Genomic DNA, 19,543 nt, shown 5'->3' with positions numbered 1-19,543 from the left:
CATGGGATCCTTAACATTCTCATGACGCTCCAAGGATTCCAGCTGTCCGGCCTGCGATACCGGTACCTTATTCTCAGAATGCATGAGTTCGGCAACCGGTTGGTTGACGACCTCAATGGCATCCTTCTGCAGCGAGGGATCATTAACATCATTGTGACCATCAACAGGTACAAGCTGTTCGGCCCGCGGTAACAGCACACCGGCCTTGGAATTAGGAGCCTCGCCAACGAGCTCACTAACTGGCTCATAGATGTCTTTCCGGTTTGTGGCGTCATTCCCATCCATGTGGTCCTCAGATGGTTCAGGCTGCTCAGCCTGAGATGATAGCATGACGGCGTTGGAATGCAAGGATCCTCCAACCGGCTGGTTGATGAGCTCGTTGATGAACTCCTGCCTCACAAGATCGTTTTCATCCGTGTTTCTATCAACAAGGTCAATCTTTTCCACCTGGGATAAAGTCTCGTCGCCCTCGGAATGAAGAGAAAGGCCATCCGGTTCGTTGACTGGCTCGTTGGTAGTTTCGAGCCCTGTGGTGTCATTCACATCCGTGAACTCTTCAACTCTTTCATTCTCTTCAGCCTGTGATGATACATCGTCTGCATCAAAATGCAATGGTCCTTCAGTCGGTTCGTTTACAGAATCATTGTCGACCTCATGCAACATGGCGTTATTCACATCCGTGTGACCCTCAGCAGACTCAAGGTGTTTGACCTGCGATAACGGCACGTTGGAGTTGGATTGAAGTGCTGCACCGACCTCTTCGTTGACTGGCTCGTCGATTGGTTGCTTCCTTGGGTAGTCATTCACATCCGTTGATTTCATAACTGTTTCAGACAGTTCATTCTCTAATGACACATCATCAGCATTTGAAAGCAGGGTTTGCTGAGTCGAGTCGTTGACGGACTCTGGCTCTTGCCACATCAAACCACTGAGGTCTGAGCCTCCCTCAACAGATCCAAACAGTGCGACCTGCGATAACGGCATATTGCCCTGTGAACGAGTACGGTCACTAACTTGCCCTTGGACTGGTTCGTTGACGGATTCCTTCCATTTGCCTGTCGCCCACATTCGTGTCTTCCTCAACTGTGTCAGGCTGTTCAGCATGTGACGACAAGACGGCTGCCTCAGAGTGCAGGAGTTCTTCAGCCGGCCTGTTGACCCCCTCATCGACAACTTCTTGCAAGGAAAGATCATTAACATCCGTGTGACCATGAACAGGTGCAAGATGTTTGACCTGCGATAGCGGTACGCCAGCTTGGGAATGAAGAGGCTCGTCAAGTAATTCATTGACCGTCTCTTTGATACCGTTCTGCCTTGTCGCGTCAGCCGCATCCGCATGTTTTCCTGTTGGTTCAGGCTGTTCAGCCGGTGTTGACAACAGCTCGGCATTAAAATGCACGAATTCTTCAATAGGCTGGTTGAAAGGATCCATGAGCGTCTCCTGCCACATGGGATCCTTAACATTCTCATGACGCTCTACAGATTCCAGCTGTCCGGCCTGCGATACCGGCACATCAGTCTTGGAATGAATGAGTTTGGCAACTAGTTCGTTGACTGGCTCGCTGATATCCTGCTGCCGTGCGGCGCCAATTGCATCCGTGTGTTTCCCAACTTTTTCGGACTGTACAGCCTCTGGTGACGGCACAACGTCCTTCAAATGCAGGAGTTCTTCAACTGGTTGGTTGACCACTTCGGTGGCAACCTCCCGCAAAGGGAGATCATTAACATCTGGGTAACCATAGACGGGTGTAAGCTGTTCGACCTGTGATAACGGCACGCCGGCCATGGAATGCAGAGGCTCGTCAACCAGTTCATTAACTGGTTCGTTGATATCTTTCTGCCATGTGGTGTCATTCTCATCCATGTGTTCCCCAGTTGATAGAAGCTGTTCGACCTGAGATGATAGCACGAAGGTGTTGGCATGGGAGGATTCTCCGATCGGCTGGTTTTTGAGCTCGTTGAACTCCTGCGTCATGGTATCGTTCTCATCCGTGTGGCCATCAACAAGTTCAATTTGTTCCACGTGGGATAAAGGCTCGTCGCCCTTGGAATGAAGAGGAACGCCAACCGGTTCGTTGATTGGCTCGTTGGTAATTTGGTGCCGTGTGGCGTCATTCACATCCGTGACCTCTTCAGCCCTTTCATTCCGTTCAGCCTGTGATGATACACCGGCTGCATCAAGATGAAGTGGTTCTTCAATGACTTCATTTACAGAATCATTGTCGACCTCATTCAACATGGTGTCATTCACATCCGTGTGACTCTCAACAGACTCAAGGTGCTTGATCTGCGGTACCGGCGCGTCAGCGTTCGAATGAAGGTTTACACCAACTAGTTCGCCAACTGGCTGGTTGACGGATTCATTCCATGGGGAGTAATTCACATGCGTTCGTTTCGCACCTGTTTCTACCACCTCATCCTGTAGTGGTGCATTGTCAGCACTTGAATGCAGGGCTTCTTCAATGAACTCGTTGAAGGGCTCCTTGACAGGCGCCCGACACACGGGATCATTCACGTCTGAGAAAGCCCCAACTGGTTGCAGCTGTTCGACCTGCGAAAACGGCACGTCGTCAAGTGAATGTGTAGGATCGCTAACTTGCTCTTGGACTGGTTCGTTGACGGATTCCTTCCATTTGCTGTCGCTCACATCCGTGTCTTCCTCAATTGTGTCAGGCTGTTCAGTATGTGACGACAAGACGACGGCCTCAGAGTGCAGGAGTTCTTCAGCTGGCCTGTTGAGCACCTCATCGACAACTTCTTGCAAGGAAAGATCATTAACATCCGTTTGATCACTAACAGATGCAACCTGTTCGCCCTCCGACAACGGCACGTCACCCTTTAAATGAAGAGGCTTGTCAACCAGTTCGTTGACTGGCTCGTTGATGTTTTTATGACATGTGGTGGCATTCCCATCCGTGTGGTCCTCAGTTGGTTCAGGCTGTTCGACCTGAGATGATAACACGATGGCATTGGAATGCAAGGATTCTCCAACCGGTTGGTTCTTGAGCTCGCTGACGAACTCCTGCGTCATAGTATCGCTCTCATCCGTGTGACCATCAACAAGTTCAATCTGTTCCACCTGCGATAAAGGCTCGTTGCCCTTGGAATGAAGAGGAACGCCTTCCGGTTCGTTGACTGGCTCGTTGATAGTTTCGTGCTCTGTGGTGTGATTCACATCCGTGAACTCCTCAACTCTTTCATTGTACCCAGCCTCTGATGTTACATCGTCCGCATGAAAATGTAATGGTCCTTCAGCTGGTTCGTTTACAGAATCATTGTCGACCTCATGACTGCCTCCGATACTGCTCTGCCTTGTGGTGTTAGTCGCATCCGTTTGGTTCTCAGTTGGTTTAAGCTGTTCAGACGATGTTGGCAGCAGATCGGCGTTAAACTGGATGGGTTCTTCAATGGCCTGGTTGAAGGGATCTCTGAACGTCTCGTGCCACATGGGATCCTTAACATTCTCATGACGCTCAACATATTCCAGCTGTCCGGCCTGCGATACCGGCACATCAGTCTTAGGAAGAATAAGTTCGGCAACCGGTTTGTTGACCACTTCAGTGGCAACTTCTTGCGGCGAGGTATCGTTAGCATCTGTGTGATCATCAACAAATGCAAGCTGTTCGGCCTGCGATAACGGCACGCCGGCCTTGGAATTAGGAGCCTCGCCAACCAGTTCACTACCTGGCTCATAGATGTCTTCCTGGTTTGTGGCGTCATTCCCATCAATGTGGTCCTCAGTTGGTTCAGGCTGTCCGGCCTGAGATGATAGCACGACGGCGTTGGAATTCAAGGATTCTCCAGCCGGCTGGTCGATGAGCTCGTTGGCGAACTCCTGCGGCATAAGATCATTTTCATCCGTGTGACTATCAACAAGGCCAATCTGTTCCGCCTGCGATAAAGGCTCGTCGCCCTTGGAATGAAGAGGAACGCCATCCGGTTCAATGAATGGCTCGTTGGTAGTTTCGTTCCGTGTGGTGTCATTCACATCCGTGAACTCTTCAACTCTTTCATTCTGCTCAGCCTGTGATGATACATCGTCTGCATCAAAATGCAATGGTCCTTCAGTCGGTTCGTTTACACAATCATTGTCGACATCATGCAACATGGCATCATTCACATCCGTGTGACCCTCAACGGACTCTAGGTGTTTGAACTGCGGTAGCGGTACGCCGGCGTTGGATTGAAGGGTTGCACCGACCTCTTCGTTGACTGGCTCGTCGATAGGTTGCTTCCTTGGAGAGTCATTCACATCCGTTGATATCATAACTGTTTCAGACAGTTCATTCTCTGATGGTACATCATCAGCATTTGAAAGCAGGGTTTGCTGAGTCGAGTCGTTGACGGACTCTGGCTCTTGCCACATCAAACCACTGAGGTCTGAGCCTCCCTCAACAGATCCAAACAGTGCGACCTGCGATAACGGCATATTGCCCTGTGAACGAGTACGGTCACTAACTTGCTCTTGGACTGGTTCGTTGATGGACTCCTTCCATTTCCCGTCGCCCACATTCGTGTCTTCCTCAACTGTGTCAGGCTGTTCAGCATGTGACGACAAGACGACTGCCTCAGAGTGCAGGAGTTCTTCAGCCGGCCTGTTGACCCCCTCATCGACAACTTCTTGCAAGGAAAGATCATTAACATCCGTTTGATCACTAACAGATGCAACCTGTTCGCCCTCCGACAACGGCACGTCACCCTTTAAATGAAGAGGCTTGTCAACCAGTTCGTTGACTGGCTCGTTGATGTTTTTATGACATGTGGTGGCATTCCCATCCGTGTGGTCCTCAGTTGGTTCAGGCTGTTCGACCTGAGATGATAACACGATGGCATTGGAATGCAAGGATTCTCCAACCGGTTGGTTCTTGAGCTCGCTGACGAACTCCTGCGTCATAGTATCGCTCTCATCCGTGTGACCATCAACAAGTTCAATCTGTTCCACCTGCGATAAAGGCTCGTTGCCCTTGGAATGAAGAGGAACGCCTTCCGGTTCGTTGACTGGCTCGTTGATAGTTTCGTGCTCTGTGGTGTGATTCACATCCGTGAACTCCTCAACTCTTTCATTGTACCCAGCCTCTGATGTTACATCGTCCGCATGAAAATGTAATGGTCCTTCAGCTGGTTCGTTTACAGAATCATTGTCGACCTCATGACTGCCTCCGATACCGCTCTGCCTTGTGGTGTTAGTCGCATCCGTTTGGTTCTCAGTTGGTTCAAGCTGTTCAGACGATGTTGACAGCAGATCGGCGTTAAACTGGATGGGTTCTTCAATGGCCTGGTTGAAGGGATCTCTGAACGTCTCGTGCCACATGGGATCCTTAACATTCTCATGACGCTCAACATATTCCAGCTGTCCGGCCTGCGATACCGGCACATCAGTCTTAGGAAGAATGAGTTCGGCAACCGGTTTGTTGACCACTTCAGTGGCAACCTCTTGCGGCGAGGTATCGTTAGCATCTGTGTGATCATCAACAAATGCAAGCTGTTCGGCCTGCGATAACGGCACGCCGGCCTTGGAATTAGGAGCCTCGCCAACCAGTTCACTAACTGGCTCATAGATGTCTTCCTGGTTTGTGGCGTCATTCCCATCAATGTGGTCCTCAGTTGGTTCAGGCTGTCCGGCCTGAGATGATAGCACGACGGCGTTGGAATTCAAGGATTCTCCAGCCGGCTGGTCGATGAGCTCGTTGGCGAACTCCTGCGTCATAAGATCATTTTCATCCGTGTGACTATCAACAAGGCCAATCTGTTCCGCCTGCGATAAAGGCTCGTCGCCCTTGGAATGAAGAGGAACGCCATCCGGTTCAATGAATGGCTCGTTGGTAGTTTCGTTCCGTGTGGTGTCATTCACATCCGTGAACTCTTCAACTCTTTCATTCTGCTCAGCCTGTGATGATACATCGTCTGCATCAAAATACAATGGTCCTTCAGTCGGTTCGTTTACACAATCATTGTCGACATCATGCAACATGGCATCATTCACATCCGTGTGACCCTCAACGGACTCTAGGTGTTTGAACTGCGGTAGCGGTACGCCGGCGTTGGATTGAAGGGTTGCACCGACCTCTTCAGTTGACTGGCTCGTCGATAGGTTGCTTCCTTGGAGAGTCATTCACATCCGTTGATTTCATAACTGTTTCAGACAGTTCATTCTCTAATGACACATCATCAGCATTTGAAAGCAGGGTTTGCTGAGTCGAGTCGTTGACGGACTCTGGCTCTTGCCACATCGAACCACTGAGGTCTGAGCCTCCCTCAACAGATCCAAACAGTGCGACCTGCGATAACGGCATATTGCCCTGTGAACGAGTACGATCACTAACTTGCTCTTGGACTGGTTCGTTGACGGATTCCTTCCATTTGCTGTCGCTCACATCCGTGTCTTCCTCAATTGTGTCAGGCTGTTCAGTATGTGACGACAAGACGACTGCCTCAGAGTGCAGGAGTTCTTCAGCTGGCCTGTTGAGCACCTCATCGACAACTTCTTGCAAGGAAAGATCATTAACATCCGTGTGACCATGAACAGGTGCAAGATGTTTGACCTGCGATAACGGTACGCCAGCTTTGGAATAAGGAGGATCGTCAACCAGTTCGTTGACTGGCTCGTCGATGTCTTTCTGACGTGTGGTGGCCTTCCCATCCATGTGTTCCTCAGTTGGTTCAGGCTGTTCGACCTGAGATAATAGCACGAAGGCATTGGAATGCAAGGATTCTCCAACCGGTTGGTTCTTGAGCTCGCTGACGAACTCCTGCGTCATGGTATCGCTCTCATCCGTGTGACCATCAACAAGTTCAATCTGTTCCACCTGGGATAAAGGCTCGTCGCCCTTGGAATGAAGAGGAACGCCTTCCGGTTCGTTGACTGGCTCGTTGATAGTTTCGTGCTCTGTGGTGTGATTCACATCCGTGAACTCCTCAACTCTTTCATTGTACCCAGCCTCTGATGTTACATCGTCCGCATGAAAATGTAATGGTCCTTCAGCTGGTTCGTTTACAGAATCATTGTTGACCTCATGACTGCCTCCGATACCGCTCTGCCTTGTGGTGTCAGTCGCATCCGTTTGGTTCTCAGTTAGTTCAAGCTGTTCAGACGATGTTGACAGCAGATCGGCGTTAAACTGGATGGGTTCTTCAATGGCCTGGTTGAAGGGATCTCTGAACGTCTCGTGCCACATGGGATCCTTAACATTCTCATGACGCTCAACAGATTCCAGCTGTCCGGCCTGCCATACTGGCACATCAGTCTTGGAATGAATGAGTTCGGCAACCGGTTGGTTGACCACTTCAGTGGCAACCTCTTGCAGCGAGGCATCGCTAGCATCTGTGTGATCATCAACAAATGCAAGCTGTTCGGCCTGCGATAACGGCACGCCGGCCTTGGAATCAGGAGCCTCGCCAGCCAGTTCACTAACTGGCTCATAGATGTCTTTCTGGTTTGTGGTGTCATTCCCATCAATGTGGTCCTCAGTTGGTTCAGGCTGTTCGGCCTGAGATGATAGCACGACGGCGTTGGAATTCAAGGATTTCGCGGCCGGTTGGTTCTTGAGCTCGTTGACGAACTCTTGCGTCATGGTATCGTTCTCATGCGTGTGACCATCAACAAGTTCAATCTGTTCCACCTGGGATAAGTGTTCGTCGCCCTTGGAATGAAGAGGAACGCCATCCGGTTCGTTGATTGGTTCGTTGGGAGTTTCGTGCCGTGTGGTGTCATTCACATCCGTGAACTCTTCAACTTTTTCATGGTGTTGAGCCTTTGATGATACATTGTCTGCATCAGAATGTAAGTGTTCTTCAATAGGTTCGTGTAGAGAATCGTTTTCGACCTCAGACAACATTGGGTCATTCACATCCGTGTGACTCTCAACAGACTCAGAGTGCTTGACCTGCGATAACGGCACGTTGGAGTTGGATTGAAGAGCTGCACCGACCAGTTCGTTGACTGGCTCTTTGATGGGCTGCTTCCTTGGGGAGTCATTCACATCCGTTCGTTTCGCAACTGTCTCAAGCAGTTCATCCTGCAGTGACGTATTGTCAACACTTGAATGCGGGGCTTCTTCAATGGACTCGTTGAAGGGCTCATTGAAAGGCGCCCGACAAATGGGATCATTCACGTCCGAGAAGCCCTCAGCAGGTGCAAGCTGCTCAACCTGCGAAAACGGGACATTACCCTGTGAATGGGTAGGATCGCTAACTTTTTCTTGAACTGACTCGTTCGTGACTTCTGTCCATACAAAGTCATTGAGATCCGTGTGTTTCCAAATTGTATCAGACTGTGGAGTCTGCAATAAAACATCGTTGGACCTAGAATGCAACAGGTCCTCAATCAGCTCGTTGGCAGGCTCGTTGACAGCATCCTGCCACTTGGAATCCTTCACATTCCCATGACCCTCAATGTCCTTCCTGCTGTTCGGCCCGCGATAACGGCATTTTGGCGTTAGAATGGATAGGGTCAGCGACCAGTTCGTTGACTGCCTTGTTGACGGCTTCCTGTCTCGTGATGTCTTTCATGTCCGTGTGTTTCTCTACTGATTCAAGCTGTTCAACCTGCAGTGGCATTATGCCGGCATTATCATGCAGGGGTTCTTGAAATGGCACGTCCACGGCCTCCTTGACAGCCTCCTGCCACATGGGATTAATGACGTCCGCGTGGCCCTCAGCAGGATTAAATTGTGGGACCTGAGATATCGGCACGTCGACCTCGGGATGAACAGGTCCACCAAATGCTTCGTTCACTGGTTCGTCAATGGGTTCCTGTTCTAAGGACTTAGTCACATCCGTGTGTTTCTCAACTGTTTCAGACTGTACAGCCTCTGATGACGGCACGACAGCCTTCGAATACAGGAGTTCTTCAACCGGCTGTTTGACCGCCTCATTGTCCTGCAACGAGGGATCTTTCACATCCGGGCGACCATTAACAGGTGCGAGCTGTTCGGCCTGCGATAATGGCACACCGGCCTTGCAGTGAAGAAGCTCCTCAACCAGTTCGTTGACTGGCTCGTTGACATCTTCTTGCCATGTGGCGTCAGTCGCATTCGTGTGCTTCTCGGGTGGTCCAGGCTGTTTAGCCTGTGTTGACAGCAGATCTGCATGAAAATGCAAGGGTTCTGTAACGAGCTGGTTGAATGGGTTGCTGACGGTCTCCTGCCACGTGGAATCGTTGACATCTTCATGACCCTCAACAGATTCTAACTCTTGGGCTGTCCACACTGGCACCTGGACCTTGGTATCAAGTGGCTCGCCAACTGGTTCGTTGACTGGCTGGTTAATATCTTCGTGCAATGTGGTGTCATTTGCATCCGTTTGTTGGGCAGCAGGTTCAGGCTTTTCGGCCCGAGGTGATAGCACGACGGCGTTGGAGTGTATGGGTTCGCCAATCGGCTTGTTGACGGGCTCGTTGTCTCCGAGAACGGAAATCACTCCCAGCTTGTTCTCATCTACTTCCGCATGGGGTGCAAAGCCACCTGCATCGGTGCGTTGTTCGTCAGACCGAGAAGCATCCGCTTCTTGTTCGTCCCGGCTCGTATCTCTGACTTGGTCTTTCGGAAGAACATGGTTTTCGCAAGCGGTTGTCGTGTCGTAGTCCGACACCCATTTTCCATCGTTCGGGTTTTGCTCAGATCGCACCAGTTGGCTTCTTGCTTTCTCTGCATGTTCCAGTGTAAGTGGTGCTTCAGGAGTGATGTCGACACGCCCGTGGTTGATCCCAAGGACCCCGTTCAATTCATTGGCTCCAGTTTCCATTAAAGTTTCGCGTTTCCCGGCGGGGTACACCGGGTCATGCAGGAAGCCCTGTGCTAGCCCGTCAGCGCATCCAAGAATGTCGATGTTATCTGCATCAATGTGCTCCTCATCAGACTGAAGCAAGTTTGTCCTCACATCGCTGTCCGTTTTCATCTCATCCAGAGCAAACATATCTACGTCGGTTGGCTTCTGATCGTGTCGGAGCATTTCGCTCTTCGGCTCTGACAAATGTGCATCTGGGATTTCATTGCCCATGTCGAAATCTGCTGCGTCGCTTCTTATTGATTCAGATTCTGATGTAACGTTTGTTTGATTCGAGGATATTTCACTGACACTCGGAATCTCGTCCATAGTGTACAAATATGCGGGCGCAGCAAATGGATTACTTGCATGGTCACTTGAGACCGCACCACCCACACCAGTTTGTTCCTCGTCGGGCTGAGAAAGTGCCGCGGTTGACACTTGTGGGTGTTCTCGTGGCATTACCTCGCTAACAGCAACATTCTCATCAGCGGACTGTTTAAGCTCATTTTTTGGTTGGCCCGCCGGTACTGATGGTGACTTGGAAGCCTCATCAACATGATCCGCAACGGACTGAGATGATTCTGTTTTTGACCGGTTGTCATGCTCGCCCGCGTGAAGGCGCTCCGCGTCACTGCGGTTCTCAGAGGACTGAGACGACGCTTTGCCGGGATCGTCGAGCTGTGATTGAGCCGCGTCCGACGCTGCGCTGTCGCGACCAGACGGAAGCGGTCCCGTCATGGATGTACCAGCCGACGCTGGCGAGACAATGACATCCGTGTGCAACCGGCCCTCTGTAGGCCAACCCACTTTGATCCCTGACTCGCTCACACTTTTCGGCCCGAGCTTTGTTATGCTTCCAAAAATTCCATCTGTTAGCGCACCGTGTTCGGGATGAACGGCTGCGGTATGATGTGTATTTGAAAAGCGAGTTTGCGACAGGTTCTCTGGTTCATCCACAAGCCAGTGGTTTTTGTTTACCTCCATAGGCGGTCCACGCACAGACTCGCTGTTCTTGTTCATCTCGTCGGTAAGTCCATCCAGAGGCGACCCATTCTTGTTCGTCTCCTCGGCGAGTTCGTCCAGGGGCCAACCGTGTTCGCTCTCCTTGTGAGCAGCTGCGCTCAGGGGCCGGTCATTCTTGATCATCTCGTCGGCGTATGGGTCATTGTCGGCCGCCGTTGCCACCGAGAAAGCGGACATGCCGCCACCGGCGCACCTTTGGTCTGTAACGAAACCAGACAGAGTTAGTCTCCAAAAGGCTAACGTTTCTTTGGTGTTTTGAAGGATGTGGTGCGTCCCACCGGTGGTGTTCACTGCACATATGCCCGCTGAAGAAATAACTTGCGAGATTGATGTAGTCCCACATAAAGAGTTGCCCCGGCAAGGCGGGCCAACTCGGTACATGTTCTAGGCAGGGAGGTCTAGGCATCACAGTTTGTTATCTTCCCGCAGGGGCGCCAAGGAATCCATACATAAAGTACACGTGAGGGAAATGTGCCGTATTTGAAGACACTGAGACAAGCATGAGATATGATGGGAAAGCTCACTTCTAACTGTTGGGATGCTTTAAGTGCAAAAGAATGCTCTTAACATCCAAATTTCACTCTTTAACACGAGCCCGGTTTGCTATTGGTTGGAGCCCGGTTGGATACCCTTGGCTCGGGTGAAAGTCAATTTGACCCTGATGAGATCTCAGGATTTACAAGGGCTAGAGATACCAAACTCACAGAGTGTGTTAGCTTGCACGTGAAGTCACGTAGGTCACAGTTTGAGGTTACTAGGCCATACCATTTGGGTCAAATAAGTTCAAACAAGGTCCCCAAAGTGCCCCTAGCACCTAGATACCTGCTCTAAGCAAAAGTTCACACGCTCCTTTAAGGCCAGTGTCCTTGTTTGATCTTGCTAAGGTCATGGTAGCCAGAATCACAAAAGAATGCTTTGAGTTTTGCATTTAAATAAGCGACAAAGATGACAGTGGGCGGTATGTTCCTAAAAAACGAAATCTTGACCTGGTAATTTTAGGTCAGTGACCTTTTATAAACTTTAAGAAGTCAATGGAATATGTCTTATAGGTCTCCTTCCATCGATCAATTGGAAATAAGCACCAAAAACTACTCCATACAGCAAGCCCTCGAGTAATAAAACAGGCTGGTTTTGGCCTTGGTTTAACCTTCAGATCTGACCCTAGGTCAATAGAATTGGGTCATTCAATTGTTGTTATGTCGAAGGAAGCATCTCAGAGATGTATGGCCCCGTCTAACACTCCGTTGTTCCATCAGATTCAACAATTCTCTAGAAATTCACATCGCTGAATCCATAGACTGAATTTAACCTGCCCTAGGTCAGCGACCATAAAAGCTACACCCATTTTTTTATACCACATGATCTACTATTCAGTTGTCTACAGCTATGCATAATTTGGCATGGCTGCGCAGCACCGTTCGGAAACTATTCCGGAAAAATCCTCGAGGGTCAATGTGACCCCTACGCGAGTGCGTGTTAATACACATGTTCTCCAATGCGTCATCGTTTGATGACGTCAGGGCAAGTTTTTATTACGTCAGAGCCGCTACCAGACTGGCTATGTCATAATCGTCATTGAAGCGGACACGCTGATTCACTTGAAGTACTGTATTTCACCGGGAGGTGACTTCTTAATTTATGCACGCGCAATGAACCGTTATGCGCGTAAGCCGTGTACTACCGTTATGTGAACGTGTTTTGACCCTTTATTGTAGTTCTCTTGATATTTGTTGTGATTGCATGCTTCTCACTTGAATTTCCGAATTCTTAGTTATGGAGCTGTTACTTATTTCTTCGATTCCCAGCCCCATTTTGTCATGACTACCAGAACTTCCCTGAACTGTCCTTGCATTTACGCGTTGGACTGGATGACAGCCAACTGCTGTCCGTTGATGCGGCGATTAGTACTAACGTGCCATAGTCACGAAAACTCTGTGGTCTTATTTCTCTCGACCTTAAATGGATTTGACCAACGAGGAGGCGGAATTCGTTACCCGTTTCTAGTGCGTCACGCATCTCCAAAAGCACAAGTTACCGTATATCTAGCTCAGAAACGTCAGGATCTTGATTCTTAAAAAGGGCTTGACTGAACGGGAGGGCATTATCTTAAAAATGGCTATCGTATTCCAACGCCCATACAAATGTGAACCAGCCTCTTTAAAAGAGCAAGGACATGGAGACTGCGTTGCACACTGGCAGTTCCATCAACGACGACTTCAGCCAGCCTGTCGGCGGGTGAGTAAGCCACTTGCAGCTGTTCGGCCAGATTGGCCGATTTCCAGATGTGCAAAATCTTGAAGGAGGGGATTTCCTTCTGATTTTTGTGTACCTGTAGCTGAGTTGAGCGGGCCATAACTGGGTGACGACTGCTCTGACGACGAGCGTTGATTAAGCATGCCAACCATCATATGCGTTTTTGAAAAATGCGCGTAAGTGTATCATGATGCATCAGCGCATGATATGTATGTTATCTTCCGAATATTTTATGTTAGTTATCTTTGCCTCTAGCGGTACCTGAGGTCGCTCTTGCCCATAGACGTCATTAGACATGTCAAGCATACTAAAGCCGTCTTTTAATGCTGACATATATTAACCAGCGCATTCTAGTCCACTGAGGATCAGTTATCCACGAGATAAGAGATCAAAGTGCAACAAAATCAATCGATAACGGATTGGGAAAACTTATTCTCCACAGAAAAGTGAGATTGCTTCAGAAATAGGTAGATCAAGGCAGATAGCCAACAAAGTCTTATATTTACCCGCAAAGAATTTAATTCAGAAGATATAACGTTCCACAGTGGTGACGATGACCTGGTGTTTTTTCCAGAATCAGCTGACACTGTAACGGCCACCTCTATTGTGTCAACAAAAGCATCGTTTTGTGACATCTAACGCATAGCGATATGTTTTTTCTTCTACTGTATTACTGAGATATACAGCGATAATATGACACTGTTGGGTACGTAGCATGCTTATTTCTACTGATGGTAAGACCAAGTGGTTTGCACCGCAGTATAGGAAAGAATTAAGTATCATCGTTTACAGGCATGCATTGGAATCTGTCTATGCTCCAACGGTCATAATTTTCATGACATCAGAGCTCATGAGTACTTACGTGGCTCTAAAAGAGTATGATATATGCGCAGCTGAAACGTGTTTGACTGGATTTTCTTTCAAAACATTCCTTTTCATTCTGCACCTCTTTTAAACTCCTGAGAAAACTCATTTAATTTCCGTTTGGTAACATCACGAAGAGAGATCCCCATCGACACGTGGCTTGCCGCATCGCCGTAAAGTTGTTCAAAACGGCAGCATCAGCCGGAGTGTCTCTGGCTCTCTAATGATCATGCTACAATGTGGCAAGTAACATTTTACGATATAGAACTCAAGTCATCTACTCACAAAGCTCGTGACAAGATGCGTTAAGGGAACCTCCGTAATGGTATTTGCTTGCACAATTATGTTATTACTCACTCGATCGTGCCTAAAAAAAGAGCATAACACGGAAATGGGTTAAGAGTTGTAAGTGGAGTGTTTCATCATTACGAAAAGCGACCAATATCATGTTGACAGCAATGCCGCTTTTTGAACTCAAGTTTTAAGTTCTGACCGATTGGATTTCAAAGCAGACAAGCCAATATGGTTAGTTCTACTTCTTTCGAAATGCTATTTCTACATTATCATATGGGATGTGAAAAGGTGCCGCGTGGACAGAAGACCAGCAAGGTGTTCTTCAGAAAACCGTCCGGGATAGCTTTATATCATTTTTGGTAGGGTTCACGCCTTGCGTTCGTAATCTTGATATCATCACCCCAAATTTTAGAGACACCCAAGAGTGCTTTACGGCAAGGCTCACGCCTCTGTACTCACAAACGCAACTTAACCGTTAATAATCCTGTAACGCTTCAAGGCAATTTACGGTACAGCTCACAGGAAGACCAATTGTTAGCGTGAAACACTACCGTCCACTGCCCATGCGTCAACTACGTCATGTAGTGGACTGTTTACAAACGGCCGTAACGCGATGAGGCAAAACACGGCTTACCACATCGCGTTGTGATCACTGGAAAGCCACCCGCACTCGAGACCCACGTCATCTTTTCTCATTGACGGAATCGCTAAATGGCGATGTGGCTGTGTCAAAACGGCCACGAGCCGGGCTATGTCGTCACATCATGCTGAGGCAGTTCGGGGTTTGCCACATCGTGATGTGACCGTTTTATACGACCAGAGGCCGTTTCCAGGATTGAAGCCTATCTGTACTGGTTTGACCACATCATCCGCAGCCCTGCAGTCACGTAGCGCAAATTTCGTCCAGGAGGGCCCAGTCAGGTTTAAATGACCCTTTCAGCTAAGGGGTGCCTATTTGTCGCTGTAGGGCTCCGGTTTCGGATTACGGGAAGATCAGAATCCTATTCTGATGCCTTAAGTCCCGTTTTTGTATTCTAGAAATCCTAAGCCAATGGGTCCCCTTCCTCCACCACCCCAGACTTGAGTTGCTGCTAGCAAACGTGATCCAGCCGGACCTCTGCGTGGTCCCGCTGCTGAACGTATACACCGTGCGCTTGGAGGCCCTTATCGCAATCCCGTCCCATTGTGGACCGTGGAGTGTCGAGATGCCATACGCTTACGTCAACGAGCATTTCGTGCGTTTGACCGTTGCAGCACTGAAGCAAGCATAACAAGTTTCAGAAGGCTTGGCCGAATGCTCGGCGTACCGTTCGGGAGGCCTAACGTGCCTCCTGGCGGTCTTATATCAATCCGAGAACCGTTTCACCTCGACTTCACAGGCTTGGTCAAGAACAAGCGAATGCTGGGATGGTATAGCTCGGTCCCGCTCCCACCGCTGCAGTTGGCGATCAGATGGCATAGCTCGGTCCCGCTCCCACCGCTGCAATTGGCGATCAGATGGTATAGCTCGGTCCCGCTCCCACCGCTGCAGTCGGCGATCAGATGGTATAGCTCGGTCCCGCTCCCACCGCTGCAGTTGGCGATCCGATGGTATAGCTCGGTCCCGCTCCCACCGCTGCAGTCGGCGATCAGGCCTCAGGCGATCAGGCCTCGATCAGGCCTCGACACACCCGGCTGATGTGGCAAACGAGATCGCCCGAGCGCTGCCCGAGCGGCTAGGTATCAGCACCTGCCGCAGTGCCGTGTGCGGGAACATCGCCCTCGATTTCTCCACATCCGAGAACAATTGGCGTACAATGAGCCCACGGATGGATACAACACCGCCAGCGGTGTGGGGTGCGCGTTTGTCAGTGGTACCGTGACACGAGCCTGTTCGCTCCCATCACACTCGTCAGTTTTTACATCGAAACTGATGGCCAGCACCAAAGCGTTCCGTTTCATCGAAGTCAGTGAAGACGCTTTGCACCTCATTTCAACGGACTCCCTGGGCAGCCTTTTGGTTCTTGGGGCATTTCACACACCATGCCCCCACTTTAAGCTGTCTGGCCGAATAAGATCAGACTACAAAGAAAGTTGCATCGAGTTGGATTTCTGGCCACGCTGGAATTACGGGCAACAAGCTGGCTGCCGCGAAGCGGGCAGCCCAAGCGCCATGCACACGCGCTTTACAAATCACTGCCAGAGCCTTTTTTACTCGGCAATAAAGCCTTTCCTGTACGGCATAAGGGCAGCACTCATGAGAAGTGACGGCTAGCAACAAGCTTAAGATAATACAACCTCAGCCAGGACCTGACCATCTGGCTTCCGCAAGGTGCGGAGACGGAAGATGATCCTCGGCAGACTGTGCATTGGCCATACACATGTGACCCACAGTTATCTGCTGAGCTCGGCCGGAAGAACTTCCTGTCATCGACATGGTGCGCATCTTGCGGTATGCCACGTGCTCAGCCCGTGCTTGCGAGAAAAAAACTACTGCGACAGTTTGCGTACCACATTTGACCTCTGAGGCCCTGCGAGATATTGAGTGACCCTTTGGACTTTATGGAATTAAAGCAGCCATGGCCATTCCTAAAAACGGGTTGACTTTAAGGCCATATGCACACCGCACTAATTTGGTAGGGTCGATGCTATGGGCGCAAAATGACCACAGCCCGAAAACTCCAATAATTGGTGCATCTAAGGGCGTCTTAAACTACGCCCGCAAAAAGTAACAACAGGCCTTTGGGCCCGAGGCGGTCCCTGCCATCTGCAGGAGGAGGACGTACCCCCCCCCCCCCCCCAAATCCCCTTGGACACGCCACTGCTGTCATTGCAACAAACATCACGATTCATCCCAGCCTTGGACTTGTTTGCGATCAGATCATTGCCACAAGCTGGCTCATCCTCACAACCGGACCGCACTCAGGTGCACTGAGCCGGACTCGGGATCCGCCCCGACGTCGGGCATCAGCGTCAGCTCAGCTGCTCCGAGGCCGGTACGGTCCGGCCGCCACCCGGCCGGCTGGTGCAGCGCCGTCGACACGGTCGCCGCCACATCCGCCCGTGATGCGTTCAATGTTGCCGGCGCGAAATCAATCTAAGCGGTGGAGGTGGCCGCCGGCGACGGTCGATACCGCTGTGCCGACGGCGTCGGCGCGGTCGACCGGCCCTGACCGCGCGACCGCTCACGCGGCGCCGCGGTACCGCACGCTGCACGGCAGGCCCCGCGCCACGGCCACCGGCTGAGAGTCACGCGGCTCGTTTGGCTCTAGTGCACAGGCGCGCTCTGTCGGAGTCCTCGTGAGGCAATCTCTGCTGTGCAGTCTGGCTCTTGCATCCAGTTTGTCCAAATTACTTGACATAAGCAGTTAAGTACTTGCTGCTTACGTGCGGTGCGTTTTTTTATCTCGACATAATGTGTTTGGAGTTTTTGTGCCGGCGATCAACGACGGCAGGAAGCACTGGTTAACGATATCATGAGGCAAGCATGGTGTTATTATCCAAATTCCACGTTTCAAGCTGTGGTCATGGACGAAAGTGGGCCCCCTTCTTTCCAGGGATGCGTAATATCAGCCCCATGGTGACGCATCTAGATAATTGGCTTCATCCTTGACTTAAGCACCCCCGACGTTCTGCACATTTCTTCAGCAATCCAGATTAGTTGTACAGATCCTTTCCACTGTGGTGTGCGTAAGCACTCGCGGGCTTCTTCGTGTAATTCGTTCTTAATGAACAGGCGGAACCGTGTGGTGATCTGTTGCAAATGCCCATACCCAAACTGCATCTGTGTTGGTCGATAATGCAGTTAATCACGCCTAATTTCTGCTTGTTTTAAGAAAGAAGGGCATTTAGCTCCTGTGTTGCCGGCCTTGTAAGTTAGAAGTTGTTATGTTAAGTTGACAACCTTCTGTATACCAAGAGATACCGGCTAAACGACGTTATAATGCTCAATAACCATTTTATTGACTGTACCCAATAGTTTACGCTGTGCTCTTCCTTCAGAGCCTCATGAGGTACGTCTGCACGTAAGTACGTATGCATGAAGCACGCACGTAATTGTTCGTAAGCCAATTTACGTCAGGCATACAGTTCGCATGGAAGAACGACGTACGCCCAAATTTGTACGTATAATTTCCCGAGGAAATGTTTATAAGGTATTAAGCAGGTGGGTATGTACAATATTCGTATTGACAGAAGTTCGTCACAACAAAAATTGGAATGGAAAAAGTTCGCATGTATTACAGGATGTGTTTCCAATTTATATCGGGTTTGAACTGAAATAGCCATCTTGAAGACTTTTTGGTGCTGTTCACAATGTTGCCCCTCGGAAGGTTTCACAATGCTGCCCCTCTAGTTTCTGAGCTACACGCCTGCGGAAATGCAGAAAAGTATATCGGGGAGAGCGTTTCAAAGTCACCTTTGCATTCATGACGTCATAATAACGTCATTAAATCTGCCATTCCGTGAGTCATGCGGTGATCAAGGCCTAGAAAAGATGATTGTCAAGTCGTTCATATCTGGCGTTCGTGCGCGTGATTTCCAGATATACCGGCCGTCAATTGACTCTCAATCAATGGCGTGCAATTAACGATGACGTAATCAAACCATAATGCATTGAGGAACATATTTACTCAACAGAAAATTGTGCTGTCTACAGCAGTTTTTCTACTTAAAGAGTGTGCCGATATTGATAGGTGAGCATGTTTCATCATATGTGATGCTCTCTTCAATATCTTCAAATGTGAAATGTTCCCTTCAAGTGTGTATGCAATCGATTGTTAGTAACTGTACGTCCGTGAAGGTTTCAAGCATAAAAGTTCGTTTCAAACAAGGATGTATGGAAACACTCGTAAGAATGCATAATCATATCGTAACAATTTCACATGAGTAGTACTCCCAAGGGGGTGCTCCACAGAAAAGTTAGAGCATCCGGGCCGCAAATAGCACATCTCAGCTGTTAGATTTCTCCGAAATGTGGTCTTCACAGGGTAATCTAAAGGTTATAATTCAAGCGTGCAATTTCTTCCCCCACCTGGCATACAGTGTAAAAGCGAAAGCTTCGGATTATGCTGGGTCGGTTGTAAACAAGGTCCTGATCAAAGTGGGTGCATCAAAGTGCCGATAAAGACGCCGCCAGGGCGAGGGATAAGGAGTACACGACAAAGATGACTGCTTATCTGCGGTGGATAGATTTGTACTAAAAAAATGGAAATTTCCATTCAAGCGACATTTTACATCACACCCATTGATTTCTGTTCATTTGCTGGCCACCGTTAAAGCGATTTCATTTTCAATGACATGAGTTATGATAGTCATTACGCTTGACACAACCCATGCAGTTGTCTAGGTCAACCGCCATTCTCTT

General features: G+C 49.6%; 1 protein-coding gene across 1 annotated transcript in view; it reads right to left on the bottom strand.

Annotated features, from left to right (window-relative positions):
- LOC119100827 (protein prune homolog 2) overlaps positions 1-19,543 on the bottom strand; it is a 40,427-nt gene that overhangs the window by 17,664 nt on the left and 3,220 nt on the right. Inside the window, exon 2 of the mRNA XM_037223977.1 lies at positions 10,744-10,988. The gene's annotated coding sequence lies outside the window, so the exon portion shown is untranslated. The remainder of the gene's footprint in view (positions 1-10,743; positions 10,989-19,543) is intronic.

The sequence above is a fragment of the Pollicipes pollicipes genome, unplaced genomic scaffold (assembly GCF_011947565.3).
Source record: "Pollicipes pollicipes isolate AB1234 unplaced genomic scaffold, Ppol_2.1 Scaffold_4881;HRSCAF=5763_pilon_pilon_pilon, whole genome shotgun sequence".
Lineage (NCBI taxonomy): Eukaryota > Metazoa > Arthropoda > Thecostraca > Pollicipedomorpha > Pollicipedidae > Pollicipes > Pollicipes pollicipes.
The sequence above is the reverse complement of the archived record's forward strand: the minus strand, read 5'-3'. Positions and strand labels throughout refer to the sequence as shown.